The 26,898-nt window shown below is 41.8% G+C and overlaps 1 protein-coding gene and 1 pseudogene across 2 annotated transcripts in view; one reads left to right on the top strand and one right to left on the bottom strand.

Annotated features, from left to right (window-relative positions):
• Lhfpl3 (LHFPL tetraspan subfamily member 3) overlaps nucleotides 1–26,898 on the top strand; it is a 641,410-nt gene that overhangs the window by 341,198 nt on the left and 273,314 nt on the right. The gene's annotated exons all lie outside the window — the stretch shown is intronic.
• LOC103732221 lies at nucleotides 11,433–13,197 on the bottom strand (annotated as a pseudogene).

The following is a 26,898-nucleotide window of genomic DNA, read 5'->3' as shown; positions in this document are numbered from 1 at the left end:
TCCCAGTTTGGTTTTATAGCCCTCAGTCACTGGCCAAAATGACTGATCACCAAAGCTAGTATATCATGTATGGTATGGCTAGTAGCATCAGGCTTCTACTTTCCAGTAATCAGATCCAAGGTCTTCACCATATCAATAGAGGTGGTAATCACCTTCTCTGAAGATATCAAATACATGCAGTTGTCTGTCTGATGCACCCATCTCACTCTTTCTAATTTCTTTGACCCCATCACTTACCACATTCATTCACTGAAAATGAGCCAGGCCCATACTGCAGTGCTGGCATGAGCCAATAGGCTGCCCTGTGCCTTGCCTATCTCAAGAAGTACCATGCTATGTTGCTAGATGTCCACACAGCAGACAAAATCATGCCTATCCATGGCTTTGGAAGCAGCTTGTCCACTGTGAATTCCAGCTGACTGGCAAGAATAGGGATGGACATGGTCAGCTTCTTGATAGGACTGATACCCCACATCTATGAACAAGCGATCCACTGATGATGCTAGTGCAAGTCAACCATCAGCTCCTGTCATGCAGTCAGCAGTATAGGTCTTTGTTAATCCTATACCAAGGTCTAAACTTGAACATTCTATTTTTGCTGTCACAGGAACACACATTAATCCTTTTATAAGAGCAAGGAAAAAAGGCGGGGGGGGGACATGAGCGATTAATATTTCCCTATGTGTATGTCAGGTTTATACAAGCTGACCATTTTAATTAAGATATAAAGTTATTGACATCAAATAATTACTCTAAACTGTACAATTGGAAGAGTGCTTGAATCTTCCGTGTGTCAAAACCCCTTAATTATTCTGTGTTAGGTTTATTGTTGTTGGTGCTGTTGTTGTTCTGCATTTTTAAGATGTTGGGGAAAATATTTTAAACTATAATGAGACTGATGACAAAATAAGACTCCTTCAGAGCACCCCACACCAGCATCTGCATTCAGAGTCTCTCCTTTCCAGCATAACTGGACACCTGCCATTCATAAATGATAAAGGGCTTTGAACAGAACCAGGGTTCTTGAGAAATGTGAATTTCTTAGGTGTTTGCATGACTTCCAGGGGAAAGTGTGGATCCATCCCTTTAAATTAGTATAATCTGAGTAGTTAATTCTTTCTTAACCAACTTATTTTTCTTTTTATGTGTATGAATGTTTTGCCTACATGTATATAAGTGCACCCATATACACAATGCCCATGGAGATCAAAAGAGGGTGTCAGTTCCCCTGGAACTGCAGTTATGGATGGTTGTTAGCCTTGTGAGGGGTCGAGAACTGAACTCAGGTCCTCTGGAAGAGTAGCCAGTGCGCCTAACCTCTGCACCATCTCTCCAGCCCCAATTGACTGTTAATTCTTGATTTACTCTGCTAAAGGAAGGAATTGCACAGATGATCTAAAACACTGAATGAAAAGTATTCATATTTGATACTATATTCCATCATTGTAGAAGTGTATTTGCATCTTACATGATGTTTCCTTAGGGTGGCCCATGTTTAAGACAGACTTTCATTTTTCAGGTGAACATACCCTGTGAGTGAGGGGGCAACAGAAAGGGAAGGGAAGTTGAAGTACAACACTAAGGAAGCATGTGCTTAGTGTTTACTACAGTGCTCTTTCTTGGGCCCCCTGTCTTCTTTCCAAGTGGAGTAGCAAATAACTTGTGGATGAGGAATAAAATTTCAGTGTTGCCAGTATGATGGTGCAGGTCTTTAATCTCAGCACTCAGGAGGCTGAGACAGTCAGATCTCTGTGCTTTTGAGGCCGGCCTGGTCTACACATCAAATTCTAGGCTAGTCAGTACTACATAGAGAGACCCTATCTCAAAAACAAAACAACAACAAAAAAGTTAATGTCCAAATGCATCAGACATTACGTTCTTGTTACTAGTGGCAATGATACGGAAAGCTGGAAAGATCCAACTTTAGATCATGAATCAACAAGTCAAATTAGAACCATGAGTAGCATCTCATTTAGCAGGACTATGCTCTTCCCTTCTTTAGCTTAATGCACCCACGAGGAGCATAATACACTTAGTACAAGAATGAGCTGGTTTTATTATAAAAGAGGATTTAGCCGATTGTTATGGAACAACTATAAGGAATGATTATATGCTAATAAATCTCTCACTAAATAGACTTTATGCATCCCATTTTCATTTGAAGTAATCTTGAAAACCAGACCGATTTCTTCTGGAGAAACAGTAGTATCCAAGGGGATAATTCTCTTTCTTGGAAATTTCCTTGAAGCAAAAAAATCAGATGGTTTCTTTGGTGGCTAATCACTCTTTGACGATTCAGTTTTAATGACATTTTCCTTCTTAAATTAAGTGCAGAAAGTTTGGTGTAAAAGGAGAAACAAAGGGTAGAGATCATAAAACCTTGTGTTGCAATGTTTACAAGACTCCCATTCACATCCTCAAGCTGTTGGGTTCTACCAGACCTTTTTAAAAATTTTTGCAGATATGGGAAAAAAGGAAAACCTTCCTTCTGAATTCCCTGGGTATCTGTTCTTCACATCTCATTATAGTAGCTAGCACTTTTGAAGGCTACATAGATGATTAAAAGCAACTGAAGTTTTGTACCCAGACATAGAAAAATAAATGCTAAAAATAATTCACTTTTGGCTATTGCTCTTAAAGATTTCTTGAGACTAGTATTTAAATTGTTTTGCACTAGAGTTTTTCATTTCTTCCCAGGAGTAATCTGGTTGTTCTGAAACAAATATGGTAGAAAACAAATATAAATAATAATGTTTCCAACAAAAAAAAATTTGTTTTAGTTTCTCTTCTATTTTCAGAGCCCATTATATCTCATGGTCATGAAATAGTGCCTCTTGGGAATTTTCTTTTCTTTCTCCTCCATATTAAGGATAGGTACAAGACTCTTCTCTACATATAAAACTGAAATTCATGTCTTATCCTCCCCTCTCATTCCCTTCAATAACATGAGCCCTCATCCCCCACCCAGGGTGACAGACGAGGACTGGAAGCATCACGTTTCCACCCACTGATGATCTGATTATAAGATGTTTGCTGGAAGTCTTGGCTTCTGAAGGGCTCCCCTTTACCAGCTGGCATCCTGAATGCAGAAAGATTATTGAACTCTAACCCAGCACCTGCTTCTTGAGCTGATGTTTTGTTGATGTTGTTCCATCTTGCAAAGCATAGTAATTTCCTTCAGTTTTCTCCAGTTTTATGTAGTTAAAAATTTATCCCCTTTCAAGTCTAACATCAGTGATATTTAACTAAGATTTTAAAAATTATTACTTATTTCTTTGTTCAAGATGTTTTCCAAAGAGATTCAGTTTCATGTCCATCCTGCAGAGGTGGCATGAATACCTGTAAAGTGCCCAAGTCTGAGCTTTGTATAAAATAAGCTTGTCAAGAAGATGCTGACCCAACAAATCTCCTTAGATCTCTCTTGGTAAATCTTCATTCGATTTATCCATCTGACTCTTCTGCAAGAGGGCAGCCTTCTAGTCTTGTTTCTGTTCAACCTTATGTCTGACACAGAAATTTAAAAAGGAATACGGTAAATAGGCTTCTCAGCATCTTCACAAAAATCCCTGTAGCTTCCATAAAATACAGTTTTTATGATTAAAAAAGGGGGACGCTGGGTGTGGTGGCACAGGCCCTTAATCCTAGCACTTGTGAGGCAGAGGCAGGTAGGTGGATCTCTGTGAGATCAGGGCCAGCCTGGTCTATGGTCTGCATAGTGAGTGCCAGGCCAGTTGGGGCTACAGAGAGACCCTGTCTCAAAAAGACAGGAAAAAAATGCCCACAGTGGTACTACCTACCTTGCATATTTTCTTATAAATGAGATAATAACGTTAAGCTCTGTTGTCTTGTTGCTTTTAACTGTCATGTCTATGGCCATGGCACTCTATCATAAATACGCCTAGAAGATTTTCATAGAGATTTTCTTGAAATTTCTACATTGATCTTGAAACCTCCAGGATAAAACTTGAACAGTAAAGAAATTAAGTACCCCACAGACAGCTGTAGGTCAGTAGGACTTAACTCCAGTTGTATACCAGAGTCACCTTGGGAGCTGTATGAATTGTTGATACCTGGACTCCACCCCAGAGGTATTATATTATTTGGTCTGGAATGCAGCCTGAACTTTTTAAAAGTTCCTCATAAGGCCAGCATGTGGTGCATGCCTTTAGTCCCAGAGCTCTGGAAGCAGAGGCAGGAAGATCTCTGTGAGATTGAGGCTAGCCTGGTCTACATAGTGAGTTCCAGGCCAGCTACAGGGAGACCCTGTCTCATAAATAACAAAAAACAAACAAAAATAAGAACCCCTCATGTGATTCTAGTGGGTAACAATGGCTAAAAACTGCTATTTCTGGGGCTGACTGCTCTATTCTCAGCACCCACACAGTGGCTAATAACTGTCTATAACTCCAGTTCCAGGGGATCTGACACCTTCTTTTGACCTCCATGGGCATTGCATGACACAGGTGCACTTACATGCATGCAGGCAATACTCATACACATAAAATTATAAATAATTTTTTAAATAACTGCTGCTTCTGTTTAAATTCAAAGTCAAGCCACCTGTACAATAAGAGTGCTATATCCTTACCGCACAGCTTCTGGAAATACCAGCACTTAGTTCAAAAGGAAATCTTCTGTAGTATGAATTGCAGTGTTTTTTGAGGGGTAGGGTAGCTATTGAACCATTGTCTTGTCCAAGAGAAACTTTGAGGATTTGTTAGTGGTCTGGTGAGTTAAGGTATCTCAAATCCAAGCATCACTAATGGGTGTCATCTGCAAGTTCTTTGCTGACTGCTATCTGTCCTGGGAGACTGGAGTCACTAATAAAACATTTTCCGCTTTTGAATTGACAGTAGTCAAAATTGCTTGTCATAGATTTCATGCATTAGTCAAAATACTAATTATCAAGTGTCTCATTCCCTACCAGATAAATATTTCTCTGGTGCAGTCATAAATTAATACTCTGAGACCTGAACTGTACAGTCATTAATCTTACAACTACAGATGTAAAAGCTTATGTCCTCCACGTTCTCTCATTCAAGCGCTAGTCTGAGCGCAACCTGTCAATGATGTGAGTTCAGTACTAGACCTCTTCAACCTCACAGTTTCCCCAGCAACACCCCTTTCACCTATTGCCATTCAACAGCCTCACAAATATTATGGACTGATTATGAGAATACCTTCATACTAAAACAAACATGAACTGCCAGCCTCCATGCCCACTCCTGGGAAAGCAACATCTAGTCCTAAGACATTGGTTAGTAGTGCTTCCTTCATGTGCAAAACTATTTTATGATGACCAAGACTGTTGAAAGACTCCGTGGCACCATCCAGCGGGAGGAATCACTTTGTCCTTAGTGGTTAGAGCCCTGCTAAGAGCTGTGAGGGAAGCCTGCAGGCAGACTCTCCTGCTGCTAGCTTCCCTTGGAACACTCTGTGTCCTCTTTCCCTGCTGCTCATGTGTCTATCAGTCATCCCAGTGGTTTCTCAGCCTCCACCAAATAGGAGCATCACTTGGGGAAGCTTTTAAACTATAGGAAGCCCACGATTCATGCCAGATCAGCAGAACAAAAGCTCTAGCCACTGGCATTTTTTAAAAACTTTACATGTGATTTTTGAAAATGTTAGGTGCTGAGGATCACTAGCCTGGGTTTCTTCACCATCATCCTCTCATACCCCCTGTGAACTCCCAGTCCTTGTCTTTACTCTGGTAACTCCACAAAAATGTTGCTCCCATCATACCAAAGAGGCAGCCATCCAAGTTTCTCAGTTTTACTTTATGCGTAATTATCTGGATTCTCAGCATTTCACTTCCTGTGGAGATACAGCCTACGCTCCGTTTATTCCACCTCTGTAGAGCAACCAGGTTGTTCATTGCCAGCTGGGCAGGGTGGTTCTTGGTAGAAATGGCTCTAGAAACAACTCTGTAGCATGCGTTAATCTAACTGGTTTTTTCCCTACATTATTTTGATTTGCAGATTAATTTTATGTAACAATCTCTCGATTGGTTTATGTTCCTCCTACTTACTGTCATTTTTTTTTCAAAAAGGAAAGTGAGGGGCAAAAACAAAATTGGGGCGAGGGTAAGTGGGTGCATATGATCCAGGCAAGTGAATATGAGCATTTGAAACAAGAACACAGAAGCATCATCAACATGCAGGTACTCGGCAGAGGCAGCATGTCTGAGGGCCACACTGAAAACTCCCAAAGATGGGCAAAGGCTCTGTTCTCCAAAATTCTTACTTAAAAAAATAGCATATTTGCCTCATAAATTAACTGTTTTATTTTGCACCAAATGTGGCACCCCAGAAAAATTACAGATACTAATTTGGGTAGGGAATAAACCCTCAAAATCTTTTTTAATAATATGAAGGAGTTGTATCCATGGCATAGATTCTATATTTTGGGTGAGGGGGTATGGGTGTGTGTATGTATATATGATGACGTGTACAGGTGTATATGTGTGTTGATTGGGGGCAGGGGGTGCCTATGTGTATGTGTGTAGAGGTCAACTTCAGGTGTCATTTCCCAAGAGCCAGCCACCTTGGGTTTTTGTTTGTTAGGGTTTTTCTTGACAAGGTTTGTCACTGGAATCTAGAGTTTACCAATTAAGCTAGGCCGACTGGCCAGCAAGCTCCAGGGCCTCATCAGAGCTGGAATTACAAGCATATGCCACCACATCTGGCTTTTTATGTGGGTGTCAGGGACCAGACTCTGATGCTTATGCTTGTAACAGCAAACACTCTACCAATTAAACTATCTCTTCAGTCAAAATTCTACATGTAATTACAGTCTGAAATCATTTTCTGTTTCATATCACCCCATATCTCAAAATTTAAGTGAATTCATCTTGAACCGATCTCCAGTGGGCCTTGGCACCTTGTGACGAGGTTCAGGGCACATCTGTAATTTGCACCATCTCATTTAGACAAACACACTGCCCTTTACCTTCTGCATCTTCCAGAACTTCATGCTAATTTGACTTGGGCTTCCATCTCAGACCAGACAGCACAGATACACTCCAGAAAGCTTGGTGGCCTCAGTGGTAGGCAAAAAGGGAATCAGCTTCCAAGAGAAGTGGCCTACTCTTTCCCACTGCCTTTTGGAAGGTGAAAACAGCAATGAAAGCCTTGTAGTTCCATGGTAGTACTTGAGGCTCTGGGTCTGAATTTTAACTTTCTCCAAATAGTGAGCAGGCAGCTTATCTAGGAAATGAAATCAGCTTACTCTGGAGGCTGAATGAGAAGGTATGGAAACTGCTTACACTCAATACTTGGTAAGCACACAGTGAATGTTCATTGTTGCTGCTGTTGTAGATTTAAGAGAATTTTTTCAATTTACAGGGTTTTCTTTTCCAGTTTCTCCCCTATTATGGAATTAAGATAAAACCATTTCATAAAGCAGCATTAACAGGCTATGTTAACATTTTAGGTTGTAGAATCAACTCACTGAAGCTGCTTGAATTATCACAAGAGCACAATGTTTACTGAGATTCAAGGGTAGGCATGCAGGCTGGGAAAGGTGAGAACTAGGCATGCTGTGCTCATCCTCTCTCTGTTCATCTGTTCCCTTTTTTCATGCTAGACAAACTTCTTTTCCGCCCTCAATCATATAGCAAGCCTTAAGAATCAACTTGTGACAGGCCCATCCACCAAAAGAAATTGTTTTCTCAAAAGACCTCTATTCCCACCTCCAAATTTTTAGATACAGTTCTCAGATTTTTTTTTACCTGAGTCAGGTTCAATCACTTGGGGCCAGGGTGATGCTTTACAGAATGGCCATTGGGAGCCTGCCACTGACTATGAAGTTGGAAAAGTGGAGGACCCAAAGAAAGAACTAAAGGGGTCATTAATCAACTTAGAAGACACAGCAAGGCTGCAGTTTAAATGACAATGGTTCATATTATGAATCAACTACATTGTAAGAGGAAAGTAATTTCCATTTTAAACAAATGCAGCCTATTAGAACTTAAGCATCTCTAACTAAGATGAGCTCTTAGTAAATCAATTTGTTAACTTAAATCAATTATAAAACATAAATACAGCAAGAGCCCTTCACCTATGCACTGTCTGTTTCTGTCTACATACCTATCTCTCTCTTTCCATCTCCTATCTCTCTCTTTTGAATGAGACAAGGTGATTATAAGGTTTAAATGGAAAAGTAGGGGTCTGGAGAGATGGCTCAGAGGTTAAGAACACTTGTTGTACTCTTGCAGAGGAGAGTTTGGGTCCCAGAACCCATATCAGGTAGGTCACAATTGCCTATAACTTGCTTCTTCATTTTGACCAAAAGAAATTAATCAAAGAATAAAGCCTAGCTGGCCATGGTGGTGCATACCTTTAATCCTAGTACTCCAGAGGCAGAGGCAGGGGGATCTCTGTGAGAACAAGACCAACCTGGTCTACATAGTGAGCTCTAGGCCAGCTGGGGCTACAGGGCTATTCTCAAAAAGAATTTAAAAAAAGAATGAAGCCTTGAAATTTTAGAAACCAGTTTGGCTTTTCCCTTATGACAAAAGGTACTATTAATCATATAAATTGTCTAAATTAAATAACAGATTTAAAATAAAAGTATTCTCCATCGTGAATTAAAATCAAGGAAAAATAAAAGATTGATATCTTCAAAAAAATGAAACTTGAAAAACTTGAACAACAAACTTGGGAAAGTATTTGTTATTTATATCACAGATAAAGGACTGAATTTATCAATTACATGAAGAGTTCCTAGAAAATTGATAAGGAAAAAAATGAAGCAGAAAAAAACAGGGAAATGCTGAATATTAAAAAAAAAAAAAAAAAAACGTCAAAAGCCAGGGGGGGGGGTGCATGCCTTTAATCCCAGCACTCGGGAGGCAGAGGCAGGCAGATCTCTGTGAGTTTGAGGCCAGCCTGGTCTACATAGTGAGTTCCAGGACAGCTGGGGCTACAGGGAGACCCTGTCTCAAAAAGACAAAAAAAAGTCACAGAAAAGAGTTAGAGATGGTTTAAACACAAAAAATTTTCAACTTAACTCATAATAAAATGTAAATTGTACTGTGAAAACATTTTTCTCATGTCAGATTAATAAAACATCAAAAACTAAATGACTGATTATATTGTTGAGGCCACAAAGAAGTATTTTCATGTGTAGTTTATGCAGAGTGAATTGGTTCTGTTCGGATTAATGAAATATAGCCATGACCATCAGACTGCAGCTGCACTTGCATCTTTGACCCAATCACTGAAGTTCTATAATTTACCTTATAGACACCCAAACATCTACAAAGGGTATTCATTAGATTAGTTGTTTCAGTTTAAAAACATTAGAAAGTAAATGTTCATCAGGTAAGGAGTAGTTATACTATGACACAACAGAATACAGTGCAACTGTGAATACAAGCAAGGTAAGTGAAGTGTGTTGGACACTGGGAGTTAAAGAGTGTGTGTGTGTGTGTGTGTGTGTGTGTGTGTGTGTGTCCCTGTGTGCCTGTGAATGCATTTGTATTTGCTTGGTTTTGGTTTAAACATCTCTGAAAGACTAGAAACTGTCTTCATATGCTGTTGCCTAATTAGTAGGAAGAGCGAAAAATGGAGAGATGAGGAGAGTGGTTGGGAGATACATTTGATATTTATCTCAGACTTCATTTCTGAGACTTACAAAATATTATAATCTAGTCAAAAAATTCAGCAGATACATCTTTTTAAAAATAAACCTGAGCACAATATTTTTGCCTAAAACGCATTTGCACGAGTTTTTAAAAATAAAACAGAAGGGCCTGGGAGATGGGTAAGTGGATAAAGCAGTTGCCACACAAGTGTGAGGACCTGAGTTTGAATCTCTTACCCTACCTAAAGCTGGGTGCTGTAGGGTACATCTGTAATTCGGTGTTCCTATGGGGAGGCAGGAGAAGAGACAGCAGAATCCCTGGACACTCATGGGTCAGCTGCCGGGTGTATACAAGACCTTGCCTCAAACACAGTGAAAGGCAAGGACAAAAATCCAAGATAGTCCTCTGACCTCCATATATATCCCATGGCACTTGCACACCCACATTCACACATACAAACATGTGCACACATCATATATACATATACACATATATCACACACATAACTTATACACACATAAAAAGTAATAAAAATTAAACATAATTTTGATTAATTTAGTACTCATCTCAACCCCTTTGGACAGTCTAAACTTTCCCCAGCCCTGATCATCATTGGAATCTTTTCACATAGGTTCATTTCACTTGATTATATTTGAAAGAAGAAATTGGACTGAGTGACATCTAGTCTTGTCACATAAGTATAACCACCTAGTTGAAAAAAGAAATCTCAGTTCCATGATGAAGTCTATGCCCACTAAGAATGTCTTGCACACTGTGCCCCTGGCAAAAAAGAGAGTGTAGAGTGATTGTGTAAAAGAAATTACATGTCTACATCCCAGTGGAAAGTAACTCCCCTGACATTGCTCCATGGAGTGTGTTTTCTTAAGGCAGAATAAACCCATAAGCTTGTGCTTTGGAATCAGGCTGTTAATTCTCAGGAGAAGTTCTCTCTCAGCTCTCCAGGCAGTGGCGCAGCCCAATGGGTCAGGGGCAGGAGATGACAGACCTGGGCTTGACTCTAGGCACCACCTCCTACTAACCAAGTAACCAAGAATGAGGTATTGACCCTCTATGATCCTTATTTCTGTGGTGTGACGGCTTAACTATATTGTCAGCTTGATTGGACTTGGAATCATCTAGGAGACACACTGCTGGGCATGTCTACAAAGGGTGCTTCCAGAGAGGTTTAACTGAGGAAAGGAGACCCACCCTGGATGTGGGCAGCACCATCCCATGGGCTCAGGTCCTGGACCAAGCAAAACAGAAGGAAGCAAGTGGAATGCCAGTGTTCATCTCTCTCTGCTTCTGACTGCAGATGCAATGTGACCAGCCATCTCATGATCCTCCACCATGCCTTCCCTGCCATGATGGTCTATACCCCCTCAAAGTGTGAGGCAAAATACACCCTTCTTTCTTTAAGTTGCTTTTGCCAGGTACTTTGTCACAACAACAAAAAGGGACCTGGTAAACCTTGTTATAAATTTTTTTTTTTAAAGAGAACAGAGAATGAAATTTATTAAATACTGAATATAAAAACTAAAGACATCTAAAAAGGAACCAGAGACCTCCTTTTACCCCTCCAGGGTCCCTAGGCCCTACTCCGATCACAATAAAAACATCATTTTTCATTTCTAATAGCTAGCACAGACTAAAATGATGTAAACCTCCTAAAAGTGGCAGACACTCAGCTCAGAGAAGTTGATGAGTGTCAGAAAGATAAGGAGTCACTATTCAACCACAGCACCAATTAAAGGTCCCAGCCTTTTGGTCCAGAGGCTGGTATGGGAAGGGGGTGTTCTTGACTGTGACAGCCCTGGTTGGAACCACTGATTAGAAGGCCAATGGTCTACATCCTCATGGCATCCTCCAACTGCTTCTTTATCGAGTCTTCTTTCTGTTCCCTGAGCACCTTGCAGAACCAGTCCATGGCCACTTCTAGTTGGATGCAATATTCTGCAAAGCTGCAGTAAAACCAACCAGAATCCTTACACATGTAGGATTTGCCATTAGATAACATCAGCTTGCTGTCCAGGAAGCAGTGATGGAGGGTCAGCTCTTCTTCAAATGTGCATGGGTCCAGGTACCCTTTCAAGTTGATCCAAATGCAGAGGCCAGAGCCTTGATTGAGAAAGGGTGCTCTCATCCTCTCCAGCTTCTTGGTGACATACTTGTAAGCCTTCTGGAGCTGCCTGTGGCTAGTAGGCAGGTATACCTTGTCGATCTATTCTTTGTTTTGGAGCAGTTTCCACAGCTTGTACTGGACAGTGCCAGAGACACTGTGGAAGTAGCCAAAGGAGCTCATGGCAGAGACCATTGCTTTGTTGTGAGTGTAAAGGACATAAAAGTAGAAGCCACAGGTGCCAAAGTCCTTACTAGTGCCCCAAATGACATAGGTCCTGTCAGGGGTCAGGCAAATGTTTTATGTTCAGGACACTGCAGAATGTAATGGATTCATCAAACATGGACAGCATGTAACTCTCATCTATGACCACATGTAGGTTATGCTTCTTGGCAAAGACCAGGTATTCCTGCAGTGGTTCCCGGGAGTAGACATCACCCAGAGGATCCTGAGAGTTGATTAGCACAAGACCTCTGATCTTTCTTCCCTTCTTTTTAGCCTGAATCAGGGAAAACTCCAGCTTGTCCACAGTGAGCTGGAAAGGTTCTGTGTTAGCTTCAGTGACCTCATTCCCCAGGGGGACTGGAATCAACTCAACTTTCAAATACAGGTAGGAGCTAAAGGCAAAACCACCATAACATGGGATGGGGATCAAACAGGCATCACCTGGGTCACACAGAACCATGGCCAGTGAAGAAAAGACAGAGCAATAGCCATTTAGAACCACCACATTTTCTGAATCAAGGTGGGTAGGAGCCTGGCAGTAGTAGGTCAGGAATTTGGCCACTTCTTCCCAGAGGAAGGGTTGTCCTCTCTAGTCAGGGTATTGCTGCAAGGCCCCTTTGATGCAGTTCATGTCATGCCGACCCAACATTTCCATCATTAGATCTATGCAGTTTGTTCTCACTGGTGCCAAGGTTGAGGAAGCCCAAAGGGTTATCGTCTTTGTGGTATTTGTCTTTCTGACAGGCCTCATAGCTTTGGAAGTTCAAGTGGTAAAAGTCAGAGATGCCAGTACCACGTTTGGACAGGACATGGCTGACAAAGGCAAATTTAAAGTCACTCAGTTGGGGACCTAGCTGGTCAGACTGCCAAGATGACAGGGCCCACCGTCCAGCTGTGACACCATCTCTAGAGTCTGGGGGAAGAAGAAGCTCTTTGAGCACCTCAGACCACATGCGGCTGACCATCTGAGACATTAAGTGGGCTATCTTGTCTTTCTGCTCCTGGAAAGCTTGTGTACGCTGCTCCTTTTCCAGAGACAGGCCCTGCCTCTGCCTGGCTGTCAGATGTGTGAAGTAATCCCTCAGAAGCTGCTGCAATCCATCTTCTCCAGAAACAGCATGAAGGTCTTCTCCTCTCTGGTGGCCTGCTTTTCCAGCTGAACCTGGGGTGTGGGGTGGGTGTCTGCCTGCTACCTTGGACTCTGGGCCTCTCTAGCAGCATGGGCCTTAGCGGCATGGCTAGAACCCTCAACTCTGTTTTCACTCATCTTGTGCAGTCTAGAATCTTCAGGCCTGTTTGAAGCACCTCTTTCAGTCAGGGCCCAGAGACCTCTCCCCAACCCTCCACCTCTCACTGGATTCACTTGTGCTCTGGTTATAATTTTTTTTAAAAAAAAAGAAGTGATAGCACTGATGTGAAACTTAATTATGCAGAACAACAATATCAAAGCTAGCTGTAACTGGTCCATAAATCTGCCACTCATTTTACACATATGTATTTTAAAGAATTTCTTCACTTCCGCTTGGATTGGCAGCTGCCCACTGAGGAATCTAAGTTTTCTTTTGCATAGTACACCCTGTGCTCCATTACCATTCTGTAAATTATCATTAACATCATTGCAAGTGAAGAAAATAGCACCATAAGTACGTATTGGGAATTATGAGTCGGAATACTATTTCTGTGAAATAGAATATAAGAATTGAAGAAAAAGAGATTCGAAACTTTTTGACTGCATTATCTAGTTCCCATTAGGAAACTAGGAACATAGATGCCATACTCAATAAGACCATTGTTTTACCTAGGAAGACTCTCCAAGCTTACTGGTAATGTGCATTGTACTAAAACTAATTAAATGGACAGGCATATATTATACTTGTTGGAATCAAACATAAACATAACTATAGGTGACTATGCTATCAAATGTTTATATAACCCTAAATCATTAATCACTAAGTTGATTTTCCACACGTATAATGTACTTAAGCATACAACAATGAAACTAATTACCAAGTCATTGTTAATAGAAGTGTTTCTTTTAGTCATTTTTCACTACTCTTCTGCTGAACACCAGACTGAGTGTAAGTGCCAGTACATTAGTGCACAAGCCTAGTTCCTGTCCCACCCTGCACCCTCCAGGCAGGCACTCATGGCACTGCGAACATGAGGAAAAGGAGTATCTCAATTTAGTTGACAAAGTACTGTAAACATAAACAGGCATTGTTTATCCCAGAATCATGCATCCCATCCTATGCCAAGTTAAAGAAGTCAGAAATGGCAGGACAGTTGGAAGGCTTAGAGGCAGACTGTATCCTAATGGCACCATCAGATTTCCTTTTCACTATTGCTAATATAGTAGTTGAAGTTACGGTTTCTGACTTGAGTTTTTCAAGAAGAGGAAATCCCTCTATAAAGACCAACGATAGAAAGCCCCCCTCCCCATACACACACACACACACACACACACACACACAGTTCATAAAGGTTTACAGTTCCACACTCCAGGAGCAATAATCTGAATGATTACAGACCCATTTCCAACTCAGAGCAGCTCTGGACCTCCAAACACTGAATTTGGGCTCAAACTTTCTAACCAAAGAAAATATTCATTCAGCCTTCAAGGCAGTGCAGTGACTTAGGCTTGAACTAGGAGTTTGAGATCTACAACATCTGGGAGGAGTCTTGAATAGCTTGTCTACCTTCTTGTTGTTGCCCTGGTTCTTAGCACACATTTACAGTGTTCACCGCAGCATTCTCTCATCTTGTACCGTGCATGTTTAATTATGAATGCATTCTGGTCTAATGAGCAGCATAGTCAACCAAGTAACTCAGACAAAATCCTCAACAACTCCACAAAGCCAGAGTAGAAATTTCCTTGATTCTTTACTGTCCCTCATGCTCATTAATGGCTTAAGTTCCTGACCTTTTTTTTTTATTTTACCTTAGGAAAATTGAGCAAGAGACGTGGACAACTTTTGAAACAGAGAAAAGTAAATGTTTCCTAGAGGGCTTATAAGCTGATGCCTGCTAACAACTCAGTAACCAGAAGGGAAGGTGGTTGGGAAAGGGTTGAGTCAACCAACAACTTTGAAGGCCCCTAAAACTCCTGGTCTACAGAGCACATTGGGAGAAGTAGACTCTGTATAGTCCTCTTATCAAATGCAGTAGATTTGAGATGAATGCATAGTGATTAAAATAGATTGACTTCTATTGGCAGTTCTATCCAACCTCCCAAGAAGGTTTCATTCAGTGAGCTGGCTTGAGAGGAGTGCCTAGCAGATACTTAGATGCCTATTCTCAGCTTCTTTACTCAACAGTCTGGGCCATCTCATAGATCAAAGCATGAAGATAATTACTCCTGAAGGACCAACTCTTGAGGAAGCCATTGACAGAGTCCTGGGAGTGCACTATTCCAACTCACGGGCTGCTTCTGTTCCTTACAGAAACAGTAACAGCTGTGTGCCCTGAGTACTTAATGTCACACACTCACTGTGCTCAGGAGCTCCCCAGAGAATGGTCCTGAGCTTTCTAGGCAGCCATATTTCCTCCTTCTGAGACAAAACTCTCAGATCAAGTGTTTCATTATCATCTTCTTTTCCAAACCCCACAAAAAAGGAAGTCTGCCAACTAAATCAGAGAAATGCCTTTCACGGGTGGCATCACAGAATTAAGACGTTGTGGTATTATTCCCAACCTAGGCTACAAGCATGTAAAGATAAGGTAAGGTTTCATAGCTTGACCAATGTCACCCCAGATGGAGACCAGTTTTGCTTTATTACAATTTCTCTCAAGGACATGGTAATGTACAAAATGAGAACTACCGTATGGATGGTGCTTGTCTTGTGCCATCACTGACACAGTGCTGGCCATGCAAAAACTTACTTCAGTACTCTCAGCAGCTGCCCATGTACCAAGAACTTGTCCTTTTGGGAGAACAAGGCTTAAAAGTAGCTTTGCTTGCTCAGACAGCAACTGGGCCATTGGATGCATGGTGCCAAATGGGGTACTGCCTCTCAGAGCAGTATTAGGAATATGTCATTATACCATACTCAACATATCTTGCTGAGTAAACCATAGGCTCTCTTTAAACACAACCTGTGTGGTCCTTTCAAGTTCTTTTTCCTCCTATTTTTCTCCACTCCTTGGCACCCCATCTACTGAGTCAATGGCCAGCATCATTGAGGCACTAATTTCCTAACCTTGCAGTCTAGGTGTTAAGAGAATCACTATGCTGAAAAGCAATACACCCTCAGGCAGAATTCACTTTGTTGCATTAATTTGAAAAGCATACTTAAGCACTGGGTTAGGGTCTAGGAATGGCAAGATACTTTCAAGGACCCCAAAGAAATCATAAACTACAGGGTGCATGTGTGGAAAGCAACAGGCAAAAAAGCAAGAGAAAACAGATCTCTCCAGGAAACGGTGGAAGAGCAGAGAAGTCAGTCAGCCCTGCCTGGTGGATACAAGAGTGCTTCCCAGAGACTGTGGTGAAGATCTTTACCATTCATGGTTGGGTAAAGGGAACTCTTGTTAAGGGGGCAGTGTATGTAAGAATGAAGGAATGACAGGGATTTGGGAGCACCAGAAGATAGAACCTGGACCACAGTGAGTTCTCAGCTGGTATTTGTTCCCAGGAAGGTGAGTGAGACAAGGGAGGAGAGTGAGACACCAGCCTAGAAAGGTGGATGGGGGCCAAACCATGATATTTTGACAAAATGAAAACAATTGCCTATTGGGAGGCCTCCTATTGGGAGGTCGTGTGAATTCAGGGAGAAGAACTAGAAAGAGGACCACAAGAAAGAAGAAGAGACTTGAAGGGAGCTGGGAAACAGAGAATGGAATACATATGTGCAATAGAAAGGCAGAAAGTGATTTATTAGAGGAGGAAAGAGAATGAGCTGGAGAGGGAAGGGCATGGGGAAGAGGGATGAATGAGGACAATGCAGAACACGTGCAAAGATGCCATAATCTAACCCATTACTTTATATTCTAACCTAAAAGTTAATTTAAAAAAGTAAACATCGGATGGGGCTGGAGAGATGACTCAGTGGTTAAAAACATTTGCTGTTTCTTCAGAGAACCCAGGTTCACTTCCCAACATCCACATGACATCTAACAACCGTAACTCCAGTTGCAGAGGATCTGACACCCTCTTCTGGCCTCTGCAGGCATTACACACATGTGGTGCACTTACATACATACAGGCAAAACATTCATTCTGGATAGTTTTAGTGTCAACTTGACACACCTGGGTTGAGGGAGCCTCCATTGGGGAAATTGCCTTCATTAGACTGGCCTGTGGCCATGTCCATGAGGCACCTTCTTGATTGTTGAGTGATGTGGGAGGGCCCATCCCACTGTGGGTGGTGCCACCCCTGGGCAGGTGGGCCTGTGTTGCATAAAAAAGCAGGCTGAGCCAGAGGAGCAGGGGCCAGAGGAGCAAGCCAATAAGCAGTGATCCTCCGTGGCCTGTGCCCCAGCCTCCAGGTTCCTGCCCTGAGTTCCTACCTTGGGCTCCCTAATGAACTGTGACCCAGAAGATGTAAGCTGAATAAACCCTTTCCTCCCCAAGTTGGTAGTGGTCAGAGTGTTTTGTCACAGCAATAGAGAGACAAACTAGGACACATATACATAAAATAAAAATAATAAAATATTTTTAATTAAAAATTTTTTAATTTTAAAAATTAAGCCTCAAACCAGCAAGATGGCTTAGCATGTAAAGGGCACTTATTGCCAAGCCTGATGAGCACAGTTTCTTCTCTGGAGTCCACATGGAGAGAACTGACTCCTGCGAGTTGTCCCCTGACGTCTACACAAGTGCTGTAGCATATACACAGACAGACAGGCACACACGCACACGCACGTGCACACACACGCTAAATATTTTTTAAATATGTAAATAAATAAATAAATAACTTGAAGGAGGGAGTTGGAAGACAGCGGGTACAGGGAAAGTTTCTCTATGTCCCAAACTGGAATCTGAGCTTTCCTTGAGAGGTTCCTCTTAAAATGCTGTCACAGTATCATTGAATTCAGGAGTATAGTTGTTGGTCCACATGGAGAGCACCTGAGTGTGTATTAGTATGTTATAAACTAGAATCTCAAGCCTCATCTAAGATCTGCTGATGGCAGATCTCTTAGTAAGATCCTTACATGACTTCAATAAGTACAATGGCATTTGAAGAGCACCTCTCTAGCACCCAGCAGCAAGGGAGAAATCCTTGTTACACTGCCTTCTTTAAACCCCATCCAGCAATTCATTCCATTAGAAGACTTACATAGGGGAAAGACAGCAACAAGAATATACATCTGCAGTTGCCAAAGAAAAGAGGTGGGGAAGAACTGTAATCAGATGCTTTGTGCTGTGGAGTAATGAACTGTAGAAAAGGTGTGTACTAAGAGCCTGCCATTAAGCCATCAAATATGAGGCTGAAGCCTCCTCAGGGACAGATGGGGCCATGCTCTGGGGTGAGTGCATACATTCTCAGAAGCATCCGCTGATGCTGGAGAAGCCGTAGATATGGAACAGGAAGGAGGCCCATCAGCAGACTCCCATGTAATAAGGTGATAGTAGAAATCATTACTCCCCACCATTTCCTCTTCCTTAGTGGACAGTCCCTTCTAGAAGATCAATGGCTTCAAGGCTTTCTGGATCTGGAATATTAGGGGAGCATTTCATAGGCTAACAATGACAATGTATGGCTATCCATAGCCAAAATTAAATTGGTCCATTCCTATTAATAATAAATTTTTTGCTTAAAGCATTGTTTCCATTACTCCAAAGTCCTAGAATCTGTAAAGGTCATAAAGATTTTTCAGCTTGATGGAGTGAGAATTCATGCTGTAAGCTGCTGGCTACCCTTTGCTTTTGTCAAAAAAAAAAAAAAAACAGTTTAGTGAGCAGACACCAAATGAATGTTGTCCTAGGCACCATGGGGGTACAAAAAAGAAGCCAATGACAGGAGAAAGGGACAAGGTTGGACAACCACTTAGAGCGATTCAAAAATTCTATGGAGCATCACAATGGAATTTGTGAAATGAATGATTCATGGTATCAGAGTCTGGTTTAAAAAAAATCATACTCGACAGTGACTTGTGTCCGTATGATTCGGTCTTCATCTCAAAGGACTTTTAAGAGTCTAACTAACCATCTTCATGTGACTGCAGGATCACCTCTGAGTATAGCAGTGGGGTGAGGAAGCAACCACCACAAGAATAAGTCAGACTACATAACACTGCAGGGGGTGTGGGATGAGTGAATTTGAACCAAGCCACTGAGGGAAGTTTATCAGACCTCTGAATAAGTGGGAACCAGGCTGCAATTTAATGGACCACATGGAGAAGCACTTTCTCTGGCAATGCAGTTTCTCTTCCATAACCTAAAAAATTCAAACTTTCTCAAGCTCTAAAGCTGATAGACATTTGAACAAAGGCTTGATTGTCTGGACTACTTATTGCCAGTATTTCGAAACGGCGATCTTAAGGCATAGGTTAGCTGGCTAGAATGTACTGTAAGCTTTGTGAACTCAAGGTGCTCAGAGGATTAACAACCCCCTCCCCAGAGAAATACCATTATGTTCATCCCTGTGCTCTGGGGCCTTGGCACCTGTTCCATGGTGCCTCTGTTCCTGGCAGGGCATTAAATATTTACCCTGGTACATGCCCTTGGCTTGCAGTATGTAAAGGAAAGGGGGGTAGGTGCCTTCTTTGTTTTTGATGCAGGCACAACTGAGTTTCATACTGGAGCTCCAGCAACATAATTATTTCACAGAAGTGTACAAAAGAGCTAAAGTGATTTGAGCCAGTTTCTCTCATATCTGTCTCCAAGCCTGTGTTATAATGATACATTTCTGGTTTCACTTTCTACGCTTCCAGCCTATACCACTGCTTTGATCTTACCTGCGAAACACATACAAGCAAACACCCTGGAGTTCCTCTGCCTCTCATTAGTGGTGAGTTTGGGAAACTGAACAGCCCATCTGAGCCTCAATTTGTTGATTTATAAAAACGGTTCTGATTTTAGATTCATAGGGTGTTGTGAGGATTGACAGTATCACATATGTGAGGTATGGAGCATGGTCCACAGTAGATGGCCAGTAAAGATTAGTTATCTATGTCCACCCATAAGACCCAGAGGTTTTGTGATAAGATGTGGGAGAGGAGAGACAAACTGAGTTTTCAAGTGTCAGAGTGTCTGAATATCTAAGATTGATTACTAGGTTAACAGAGATGCTTTTAGCTAAGAAGGGAAACACAAGAGGAAAAGATCTGGAGACAAAAGAACACTTGGTTTGGCACGTACTGTGTTTGAGAAGACAAGATGTTTAGACACTTGAAAATTGGATTGGTAATAATGGGGATATAGGTGTTGTTTGAAACCATTGGTAAAGGTATGGAGCATGTAGAAAGGGCCAAAAACTAGCCCCAGGCAGCACCAACATTGAAGGGAGATTGCACAGAAGAGAACAAATTATCAGAAAAGTAGACGTAAGGCCAGCTGACGGTGATATTCTGGACCCTCAGGGAATTTCATAAAAGATCTGAGTACTGGTTCCAAGGATGTGAGCACCAGGAATATGTGACCTCTAGAAGGACAAGAATAGAGACCTCTAGGAGATCAGAGTTCTTGGTGCTCTGAAGATAGCTCTCTGGTTGCCAGATATTCAAGGATGAGTGTGAAACAAGAGCTGGTGAGTAAGGACCACCGCAAGACCAAGGCTGCAAGAGTTGTGCCAGACAAAAGCAAAAACAGACATGTCAAAGGTAGTAAAAACAGATTTTGCTCAGTAACTATGAAGGAATTAGAGTCCAATGAGAAGTAAGATAAGCCTATGCAGAGGTGACTGGGCGTCTTAAGAAAATGAGAAAAGAGGAATCAGGACAAGCAGAGGCTGGAGCAAAGCCAATCAAATGGAAAAATCACAGAAGTCAGGGAGAAGTCAGGCCAATGAGGTTGTCTTGTGAGTCTGTTTGCTGCTTCTCAGAGCTGGATTCCCTCAGGAATAGGATACCCAGGAGTCTATCTTCTAATGTTGGCTGAACTGAAGAGTCATCCCAGGGACAAGACTTTGAGCTATTAGAAACCATGCCAGAGTTCAAAGTCAGTACAGAGGTAGATAAATCAAGTCATTTATACCGAGTCCTTACTGGACAAAGTTGAATCCTAGTAAAGAAGAGTTCAGTGGAACCTGAGTTTGGTCAAGGAGAATCTTTATCAGAGAAAAAGAGTCTTTATCAGAGAAGGCTGAGTCATAGAATGGAAAGATTCACTACAGAAGAAAGATTAAGCCCAGAGGGAACCACAGAAGCAAGGTCCAAAATGAGAGGCCTCCCCAAATTTTCTCTCTAAAATGCCAGATAGTAAATATTCTAGGCCATGTACAGTCTCTGGTTTTTTTTTTCTCCTTCTTCCTCCTCCTCCTCCTCCTCCTCTTCTTCTTCTATCAGTCCTTTTAAAATATACAAGTTATACTAGGGAGATGGCTCGGCAGTTAAAACACTTGCCACACAAGAGAACTGGAGTTCAGATCCCCAGAACCTATATCAATGCCAGGTGGGCATGGCTGCCTGCCTGTAATTCCAGCCTCAGAAGCCAGACAGGAGATCTCCAGAGCAAGCTGGCTAGCGATGGGTTTGATTAAGAGATCCTGCCTCAAAGAATGAGGTAGAAGAACTCTCAAGGAAGACATCAGTATTAAGCCTACACACACACACACCTGCACATGTGCACACTTATATACACGTGTGAATACACATGCACATGTAGATGTGCATGCACACAAGTACACACACACACAAATGAAAAAAATAAAGTCCTTGGGCAGAGTGATCCACACCTTTACAAGTCACAGCACTTGGTAAGCTGAGCCAGCAAGATTGCTGTGACTGCAAGGTCAGCTTGGGTTACAGTATGAGACCCTGCCTCAAAAAATGTCATTCTTAGCTTATGGGTTGTGGGCTATACCAAGACAGGCTATGGCTGGATTTAATATCCACCACTTGCCCATCTTGGCCCTAAACTAGTTTGATATCATATCCATGTGGGGCTTATCTTTCTTCTCCCTCAAACGTTCAAAGAACACTTTGACATTCCACCTGCCTACAGGGATTTCTCAGAATGTTTGCCTACAAAAGTTCACCCCCCTGATTCCAGCCAAGAAAAAGAAATTACAGCCTCATCTACTAGATGCAGAACTAATTTGTTGCTTGGCATTGCCCCAAGTCCACAGGCCCAATTCATTCTGTCAAGCTGTGTGCCAGCAGCCTCTATTCAGAGCCAGGTGATGCTGCTTCCCTGGAGACTGTGCTTTTTTTGCCCACTACTTAAGCTTAATTGGGAGTAACTTCCTGCATGACAATGCTCACATTAAAAATATCTTGGGATGGCACCTAAGGTCTGCTCATTCACTCAGTGCCAAGAAATTCCTGATTCGATTCCAAACAGAAACCACAAGTAGGTAGCTCCAGATCCCCTTGGATTGCAGCTCCGCATGTGATGTAATTAATGGGCTTCTTAGTCAGTTGTATTCCCTAAAAACAGAAGCAGGAAGGCAGGCAGGGTATCTGTAGCATCCTGCCGGTTCTCCTGCACTGTATCATCAGTGGAAGTGCCAAGGCCTGGCCGGGGGAATTTGCTTTTCAGATAATGAGAATGTGTAATATTTTGTTTGTTTGTTTGTTTGTTTTAATATTCAGACATGTTTCCAGGACCAGAGGGATGTGGGTGGACTTTCATAAGCAAATGACTTCTTGAATTTGAAGCCTTTGAAAGGAGCCTCTCAGGAAAGCAGTGTCTTACAGAGGGAATGAACCAATTTGGGAATTGAACTTGTGTCTGCACCTCTGTGCCAGGTCTGTTTGACCTTGGAAAAGTTACCTAACTTCTCCAAAGCATAACCTCATCTGTAAGATGAAGATAATCACATCTGCCTTATAAGGTATGAAAATGAGACATACTAATTCCTAGCCTTCTGAATGGTGTTCCTGGCACCCAGAAAGCACTTAGTAAATGTTGTAATAGTAATACATGTAAGATCATAGAATCTCATTTCAGAAAATATGAAAAGAAATGAGGTGCATTTATGTCTAGTGGTTCTGATATTCGTCTGCCTGGAAATGAAAGCTGAACAGTGATTTTTTTTTCATAGTCCCCTTCAGTTCTAATCCTATGAACTCCAGCCTTCTAATCATGTGCTTCTTTACCCCATCAGCCCATTCCAATAATTCAGATTATACCCCGTGTACAAGCTAAGCAAGCCTTACAATACACACAAACATGTGTGCACACTTGCATACTCATTCCCTTACCCCAAACACAAACTGCTCACTCGTTTCTTACAATCATACCTGACACACTGTCTACCTCAGGATCATCTTATAGCTGCTTCCATCCCTGCCCTCCTCTCTTCCTCCCTCAGCTCTTTGGGGAGGCTGTCCAAGTAGATACCAACTCTCATTCCACTTACCACCTATCATCCTTGTGCTCTATGAGCTAGCTGAGGCAAGCTACACTTCCTGTTTTCTAGTCCTCATTTTCCAGTTTAATGTCTTACTTTTCCAGTGTGTATGTTTGTTCTATCTCTTAGATGCTCTGTTTCTTGGCCAGGGAGTCTATATATCCACTCCCCTATCTTTCCATTTACTAGACAACTGACAACCTATGACTGCTTTTGGCTAGTAATTAAAATTGGAGAATGATGACTACGTGGGCAGGTAGCTGGGTCTGCATCATGAGCACGTACAATTGGCAATGCTATATTCCAGGAGTGATAGCTAGGTCATCACACGAGCAAATAAATATTCAAGCATTTGAATAGTATTTGGTATACATGTTGGAATGAAGTCTTTGTGAACAATGCTTGAGGTCCTTAAAGAGCCACAGACGGAATGAAATACCAAATTGGCTTTATTATCAATATAACTCTTAAGGTTAAACATATGCATTCCTTGTGCTTGACTGCTTGTAACCATGAGTTTTGTTAGAGGAACTGGAAAAACACAGCCAGCGCAGGTATTTTCGAGTCCTTCATCACACTGCAGCTTTTCTTGCACTGGGATTTTAACCTGTGTTGCATTATCTTTCCCCTGACTCTTCTTATCTTGCTTTGAATGCGTTCCAGGGACACTCAGCCATTCACTGTTAGTTTCCTTGGTTACCAATGACTTTCAGTTTTTTCATTTGTAGGGTTCTGGTGTTAAACAAAATATCTCTCTGCTTCTGTGTTATATTGACAAAGGTTAGGACTAGTGGTTGTGCTTTTGTCTCCAGAAAAGCATTGCATTTTGTTTTCTCAATAAAATTACTACGGTAACAAAAGAATAGAAGAAGGCCTACAGGGGTTTTCTTTACTGGAGAAGTTTTATTTCTCTTGTCACAGACTTCAGAATTTTGACATTTTATTTAAAACACTATACAATCAATCTGATTCTTCAAAAAAATCAATTTGAACTTTTCTGACTAAATAAAATATATAGGATTGCTACTGCTAATTTTTTTATTTCATCCAATATCCTCAAAAGGGCAAAATGTACTTTATGTTAGTTCCAGGGGAAACAGGTGAAATGGGAATCAAGGAGTGCAAGTGAAAAGTCTGTTCCATAGGAGCACGCACTTTGGCATGATTGCTAAGTACTGGTCTGCACAACAGTGGGTTTAAATGCATTTAACCCAAGTGGACCTATTGGCCTGGTAAGGCCTGGTATGAGCCAAAGAGTAGGGAAATAGAGCTGGAATGGTTCTTGCTGGCAAGTGTCTTGAGGGTTGGGAGCTGCTTTCCAGGAGTATGGTACTGCTGACTTTGTACTCAAGCTCCCGGGACCTGCTGACCAGATCTCCCAGTAGAAGCTAATGTGGGGTCCTAAAGGGTAGGAATGAGTGACACAGGTGATATCCTGATATCCTTCCCCTTCATGCTTCCTGAGGGGATAAAGGGTGTCCTTTTGGACACTGATCAGCTTGAGGAGGGCCTGCCCAGAGGAAATCCACAGCCTGTGACCTGCTCAGACTTCCCTTCTTGGAACATTCTCCTTGTACCTCCCTAGGCTTCTCTAGGACTTAAGTTTAGACCCGTGGGCCTGTCTGGACGAATATCTCCTAATTACGTTGTATTTTCCTTTCAAGACACCATGCAGCTAGAGCCACTATTGTCCTGGAAACAATAAAATAGCAAACGCTGGTGAGGGTGTAGAGAAAAAGGCCCTTAGACTCTGTTGATGAGAATATAAATTAGTTCAGCTACTATGGAGAACAGTATACCAGTTCCTCAAAAAACTTAACTACTAACTGCCATATGATCCAGCTGTACCACCCCCGGGCATATATCCAAAGGAAATGCTATCAGCATATCAAAGAGATAGCTATGCATATATGTGAATTGATGCACTATTTATAATAACTAAGGTATGGAATCGAGCTAAGTGCTCATCAAAGAATGCATAGATAACAAAAATAAGGCATGTACACATAATGGAGAATTATTCTACTCTAAAAAAAAAAAAAAAGGCATGAAACCCTGTCATTTGCAGCAAAATGAATGGAACTGAAGGACATGTCTTAAGCAAGATAAACCAGACCTAGAAAGACAAGTTGTTACATTTGAATATTAAAGGTCTCCATGGGCTCATGTGTTTGAGCACTGATCCCAAGCTGACTGTGCTTTTTTAGGAGATAGCACCTAGCTGAAGGAAGTGGGTCACTGAGGGGCAAGCCTTATGAATTACAGCCTGGCCCCAATCTTTCTGCTTCCTGGTTCACTGAAACGTGTGCAAGCCAAGCCTCACGGTTCTACTGCCATGACTCGCCATGCCTTCCTCTGTGCTTCAACTGTGAACCAGAGTACATCCTTCCTCCCTTCAGCTGTTTCTGTCAGGTATTCTATCACAGCAATGAGAAAAGTAATGAACACACAAGTATCACATTGTCTCTCAAATGTGGAAACTCAGAAGTTGGGACAAAAGGAAGAGGAGAGGAGAACAAAAGGAAATTCAACCTGACAATATAAGAGCAATTCAATTACTAAGGAATGGGAAGGTGTTGGGGACCAGGCTGTGAGTGTAGAAGGATGGATGGACACCATCAATGCAAGCTGTATGCATGTGGAAATACTGGTTTGTACAGCCAGCAGTTAAAGGCTTCAGAATGCATTGTGTGCATCCTAGAGGAACTCTGTTTCCAAAGGTTTGCTCTGGTACCCCTGCCTATCAGTTGTATCAATTCCTGAGAGGCATGTGCAGCCCTTAACATTGGGAAGGTCAAGTTCAAGTTTGGTTCTCTGGGCAGAAAGTCATGGGTTGAGTTCACTGTGGAACTTAAAAATGAAACCCAGGTTTTAAAATGGTTTCTGTTAGATGTATAGAATCTAGTTTTAATAGCTACCATTTCTTTAATATCTGATTATGGGCTGTCCATATTGAATCCTCAGAGTAGCCCTGTGAGGCAGATAACATTCCCATTTCACTGAAGATGACACTTATGTAGCTAATTACTTTGCCAAATACATGAAGGTGCCTGGATGTGAATATTGCTCTGATTTCAGTTCCCACAGATTTCCAGTACAGTTGACTTAAGATCTCATTCTCTCCTCCCCCAGCCTCTCTTCCTTTCTCTCCCTCCTCCTGCCTTCCTTCTCTCTCCCTCCTTTCCTCATTTCACACTTACTTCACTCTCATTCACCCTCTGCCCCGTCTTCCTTCCCTGGAGCGCCTTTCTCAGCATACTACAATGTTCCCCTTCCCAGCTTACAGAGGTCATAACTTTAAAGTCTCTATTCCCACTGTGTTGAAAACGCCCACAAGCCCATTCAACTTGAACTGTTCTAACAATAGTAAATCCTCAGTTCTGACAATTGAATAATATCCCATTTTATTTGGCTACTAATTTGCCAGTAGAGAGCAATTATGGTGATATGTGGACCCACTTAGCCAAGTATTTTTCTGGAGACACTAGTACAAATATTTTCAATGCTAAGACTTT

This window comes from Nannospalax galili, unplaced genomic scaffold (genome assembly GCF_000622305.1).
Source record: "Nannospalax galili isolate Female #2095 unplaced genomic scaffold, S.galili_v1.0 scaffold312, whole genome shotgun sequence".
NCBI lineage: Eukaryota > Metazoa > Chordata > Mammalia > Rodentia > Spalacidae > Nannospalax > Nannospalax galili.
The sequence above is the reverse complement of the archived record's forward strand: the minus strand, read 5'-3'. Positions and strand labels throughout refer to the sequence as shown.